We start from the raw sequence: 6072 nt of genomic DNA, 5'->3' as shown, positions 1-6072 counted from the left end.
TTCTACTGTCAGACATGTTCTTTTCTAAATTTTAGATTTTTTCAGCAAAGTGGTATCCAGAGTTTCAGTTGTTTATTTCTGTGCTAATTAAATGGAGAAAAATATTCAGGGCTAAATATGGTCAAATTGAATTAAAAAAAATACTCAATTTGAAAGATTCTCATGAAAGATATGTTATATAGCAAGGACTTGTATGATCTTGTACAGTGAGATAAATCCAAAGGTACCAAATCCGATGTTGAATGGAAGAAGTTGAATCCGAAGGTAGTTGTTTTGATTAGACATTGGCTTGATCTTAGTGTGTATCCACATGTTAACATCAAAACTAATGCCGAGAAGGTGTGGAAGAAATTGAAGGAGTTATATGAGAGAAAAATGTGCAAAACAAATCATTCTTGATTCGAAAGCTGGTCAATATGAAATATATTGAAGGTAAATCAATACCAGAGCACTTGAGCATGTTTCAGGAGACTGCAAATCAAAGTACAAGCAATGACATCATTGTAAATGATGATTTGCAAGCCTTGTTGTTGCTGGTTTCTTAGCCTAATAGTTGGGAAGTTCTGGTTATGACATTGACTAACTCAGCTCAAAAAGAAAAGTTGATGTTAGCAATATTAAAGAAAGCATATTGAATGAAGAAGCTAGAAGAAGAGAGCGAGATTTGATCAATACCTCCTCCTAATCAGAAGCAATTGTTTCAAAGTCACGGGGGAGAAGCCAAACTAAAAAATCTCACAATTCTGACAGGTCAAAGAGTCGAAGCAAGTCAAGAGAAAAATACAAGTCAAGAAAGGAGTTTATTTGTCACTGTTGTGGCAAGCTAGGGCATATCAAGAGGTATTGTAAGTTCTTGAAAAGAGAACAACTAAGGAAAAGAAACAAAGACAATGGTAAAGATAGTGATAAAGAAATTGTTCCTATTATTCATGAAGATGTTCTTATTACATATGATGAAATTTATGTTAATCTTGTCTGTGATGAATCCACTTGGATTATAGACTCTGTTGCCTCATATCATGCCACTCTGAAGCTTGAATTTTTCACTTCTTATACTGTTAAAAATTTTGGTAAGATCAAATTGGGAGATAAAAAGGTGTGTGACATCATTGGTATAGGTGATTTGTGGCTTGAAACTAACATGGGATGCAAGTTGCAGTTGAAGAATGTTAGGCATGCGCCAGATATGCGGTTTAGTTTGATTTCAGTGAAGATATTGGATTAAGAGGTGTATTGCACTTCTTTTGGTAGTAAAAAATGTAAGATTACCAAATGAGCTCTCATTGTTACTAAAAAAGATAATAGTCTTACTATTATTGATGACTAGTCATCTTAAGTAGCTTCTAGGCTTTTTTTTATTAGTTTTCTTAGTTTTTACATCAAATTCTTATGATTTTAGTGAAGTTTTGATAACTAATCATATGTTTGAAATTGTGTTAGAATAATTGTAATTTCTAAAGGGATTTCCTGAAAGAGGTTTTAATGAGGCATCATAGCACGGGCTAGGGATTATAAAAAAATCTTTAGCAGCAACTTATGTAAACCCCTTTTCTTCTTATCAATAATAAGATATTTCTTCTACCAAATCTTCCATCCTTAAATGCATTAATTTAAACTCGAAAAACCGTAAAAATCGTTGACCGACCTATATGGTCGGCAAGATGAAGCGACGAGGTACAAATTAATGTAAGAAGTTATATAAGCAATTTGTAAACCAACCTCAAAAGAAAGTCGGAACAAAAACGAAATGTAAAAGTAACTTGGAAAAGTCCGATCACACGAAGTCGGAACTTACAAAGAAAAACATAATATCTGTATATGAAAAGTCTAAAAAGGACCGATCTACTTCGCCAACAATCATTTCTAACTTAGCGAAAAAACAGCCTCAAAAGTTGTCAAAGCAAAAATTTTCAACTAAACAGCTGTACAAGCTAAGATATATTTCAAGAGAAGCAATCACTTAAAACTTAAAAACCACTATCGAAGTGAATAAAGGTTTTTTAACAAGATTCTACAGTTGTTTAAAAACTACTACTAAGACAAAATAAAAATTGTTTAAAACCAACTACTACAAAGATCCAAAGACCATAGATCGGGCCATTCAAAAGCCACGAAGGACGAACAAATTTACAAAGGATTAAGTTTTTCTCCTGTGACAGCATCCTCGCCTTGAGTGGAAGAGGTCAGATCGTACTCAAACACTGGCACTACGGGAATTGGACGAGTTGGAGGAGGAAGGAGTTTGACACCAACGAGCTCGCCACCAGATTGAAGGTTAGGATCTTGGGAAATATGACCGACTTGTGCCCCGATGTTTTCGGGTCGGGAAAAGGGGTATCCTTCTCATCATTTGGAGCAGGAACAATTTTCTCGTCCACCACTATATTGTCCGGGCCGATTAGGGAAAGGTTCGCCTCGGGCGCAATAACTCCTAACTGGGCCTTCAGGTTTTCAACCATCTCGTCCATACCCTTAGCCACAGATTCCTCGAGCTCCGCATACTTGTCCCAGGCTTTAGTAACCTCATCCACCAAATCAAGATTCTCCCCAAAGATCTGGGTATAACTCTCTTAAGCTTTTTTCTTCAACCCCTCTGACATGGCCAAAGCAGCCTCCGCTTATTTGACTTTGGCCCGAGCTTTACCAAGGTCAAAGAGTAGTGCATCCCTCTCTTTCTCGAGCTCCTTTTTGGATTCCTTCAAGGAGGCCACCTCCGCCTATGAAGCCACCAAAGAACTATGGGTGGCATTGAGGTGAGTCTTCTCCAATTCCCTGGCCAAGGCTACATATGTCCCCGCCATCCAAAATCCACCTCGGGCTAAGGGCTGAAGGTAGCTTTTGATGGCCACATCATCCATGCTGATGTAGCCATGAGGAATGATGTGTTTTTTGTTCCACGCAAGGTCGTCAAAGTCCTGCTCATATATACTCCCTGACTCTGAGGTCTTGCGCCTTTTAGGATTTGGGTCGTTAGTAGGAAGTGGAGGCCGAGTTACTTGTTTGGCCGGGTTGGGAGGAGGAGTGGATAGAGAGGTCTAGTCGAGAATAATCTTATGAGAAGATGACGGGCCTAAATCCAATTTCGAGGGAGAGGATAAGTTAGCAGTTTCACCGGCTTCTTTTAATTGTATGTTTCGCCCAACAACGTTTTTCCTGGTAGAACGGAGTGTTTTCATGGCAACCGACTTAGGAGTCATCCTTTCTGGAACATCCAAATAAAGGAACATTAGTCATTAACATAAATATACAAGCAAAATCTATAAAGGGAAGAGAAAACTACCTAGCTCGGACTGAAGCTGGCTCGGGTTTCCTAAATACCTCTTTGTGTCCAGATAAGGAGCTCGGCTCCAAAACTCCTAAAACACCCCAACCACACTCGACTCTACCTCATCTAAATCATCTGAGTTATACTTAACTATCACGGGATTTTCTTCCCAATAAAAGGGAAAATGGGTTCATCCTCATCATTTTAAAAAAAGGTCAGACACCCTCTACAGCTCGAACCTTAAAAAAGTAATTTTTAAAGTCATGAAAGGACTCATCAAAGATAGCAAAAACTTTCCTACCCTGGATAGCACGGAAAGACAGCCAATCTTGTTTTTTAGAACTAAAGGATTTGGTGAGCACAAAGAGGTAAAAGAAAACATTGAGAGAAGGTCAGACATCTAGCTCCTTGATAAACCCCAATTTTGTGGTTTATCTTGTGTAAAATTTGGGGGGTTTTGTCAATATTTTCTGCACTTATTCATATAAATTGCATGGTTTTGTGTTTCCTTCCCAATTTTGCTTCATGGGTGAAAACGTGCTCCTTTGACCTTAAAAATGCTATATTTTAATCCTCTTCTATTACCATTCGATGCTGTGATGTGTTTGTTGAGTGAATTGAGGATCTATAGGGCAAGGATGGCCAAGAAGATGGAAGGGAAGCATGCACAAGTGGACGGAACATGAAGAATTGAGATTTGGAAAATTGGCCGCGACGCGCACGCGTGGCCGACGCGCACACGTGGGAGCATGTTGCTAGGATTGGCGCGCAAAAGTTGACGCATTCGCGTGGCTGAGCAGAAATCCCACCGACGTGTACACTTGACTGACGCGTACGCGTGGATTGCAAAACTCAGATGACGCGCACGCGTGGCCGACGAGCATGCGTGACGCTCGGCACGTGACATCATTAATGAACTCGTGACTAGCTATTTCTGAGGGGATGCAGGCCCAAATCCAACTGGATTCTGCATGGAAAAGACTTAGGAACTGAAGGGGGAAAGGGAGGGGGGATCAATCATTTTACACTTTACACACAATTTTAGCTAGTTTTTGGGGTTCTCATGTTCTAGGGAGAGAAACTCTTACTCCTCTCGAGATCTAGTTGTTTTTTATCTTCCCTTATTGAAATTCTGAATTGGTTTTGTTAATTTTAGTTTCAATTACTTAATTTGAATTTCCTAGTATAATTTTGTTTAGATCTTGTGTTTGAATTTAAATTTTATTGTTATTTCCCATTTTCTTCTCATTTTATGAACTTTGTGGATCTAAAATTTCTATTGACGTATTGATGTTTTCTACGATTAATAGTGTTATTTGAGTTGTTTTCTATTGATAATTGTTAGTGGGTACTTGTAGTTTCCAATTAATTTGCAATTTGAATATGTCTTTTATTAATGCATACCATGTGTTTGATGAAATGTTTCCTTTGATTATGGAGTAGTTTCCTTTACTCTTGGCCTAGGCTAAGGGAATTGGGTAAATTTGAGTCATTGGGTCTAATTGATTTGGTGATTTGAGAGCCCTAGTGGTCAAATTGATACCCATTGACACCAATCTACTACTAAGTCAATTAGTAGTTGGATTGGGACTTATGAGTTGAGACTGATCAAGCCATTTAACGTACTTCAAGCTTAGAAGTAGACATTATACGTACTTCAAGCATAGAGGTAGACTTGATGAGCTTGGTTCCTCATAATTATCAAGATATGGTTATTAGACAAGGATGGTGATCCAATTCCTATGCCTAGCCAAGAGTGCCTTTTATCATTCATATTTGAAACCTAAAAATCCCAATTGTTTAGTTCTTGTTGTAGCTAGTTTAATTGTTTACTTAGTCTTAGAATAGAAGTAGCTTATATGTTCTCTTGCTAGATTGAAATTGCTCATACCTTGCCTTAGTTACTTGATTTAGTTTCTTGCACTTTAAGATTCCTTGCATGTTAAGTTTAGTAGTTTAAATTATTGCTCATGACTCCCAACCCCGAAATTCTAACCAATATTGATGCACATATTTGCCCATTCTCTTGAGGACGATCCGAGACCAATACTCTCGGTTACTTTATATTGGGGTTGACTTTGTGACAACCATAATTCTAAATTTGATTTTAGGGTTATTAGTTGGTTCGGAACTATATAATGACATGACTTTCTTTCAATGAAATTTTAGATCAACAATAATCCCCCTATCACTCCTGACAAAGAAGTTGATATATTTTCAAGAAACCTCAAGAATTGGGATGCAATTGAGTAGGAGCAACATTGCAGAATCTTCTAAGGACCTCAAACTCAAATTCAGAAAACAGGAAGGTAACCCCTAACTTCGTGAAAAAACAATCATAGACATATATGAAATGCCGCTCCAACCTATTAAGTCGGGGAAAGCAGACTCTCTCCTCAGGTCAGCAATGACAATCTCATAGTTCCTCTCATCCTCTCGACTTAAACATAGCCTATGATGCCTACGAAAGGCCTCGGCATATTCATTATCAATCACAGGGACAGAGGTAAGAACAGATAAATCTACCCATTTCAAGTCGGACGGGACCTTAGACGACATGCTATGAACTACTAAATGAGAAATACAAGCTACACCTATAACACAACAAAATAAAAAACAATCACTACAAATCGGGAAAAGCAAACCAAGCAATTAGAATGTCTGGTCAATATCGCCAGATCAACATTAACATCTCGGACGTCAAGCAACAATAGCACAGGCATCAACACAATCCAAAAGAGGTCAGGCCAAATTTGTGAAATCTTTTCAGAACGCAAAATAGATATGTGATACCTCTAATACACAGG

General features: G+C 38.1%; 1 pseudogene; it reads right to left on the bottom strand.

The window, feature by feature from the left end:
- Positions 1–2207: 2207 nt before the first annotated feature.
- Positions 2208–5824, bottom strand: LOC148565614 (uncharacterized; annotated as a pseudogene).
- Between the last annotated feature and the right edge of the window lie 248 nt (positions 5825–6072).

The sequence above is a fragment of the Arachis ipaensis genome, chromosome B5, assembly GCF_059453495.1.
Source record: "Arachis ipaensis isolate K30076 ecotype BB chromosome B5, ASM5945349v1, whole genome shotgun sequence".
Classification (NCBI taxonomy): Eukaryota; Viridiplantae; Streptophyta; class Magnoliopsida; order Fabales; family Fabaceae; genus Arachis; species Arachis ipaensis.
This window is presented reverse-complemented; position numbering and strand designations above follow the sequence as displayed.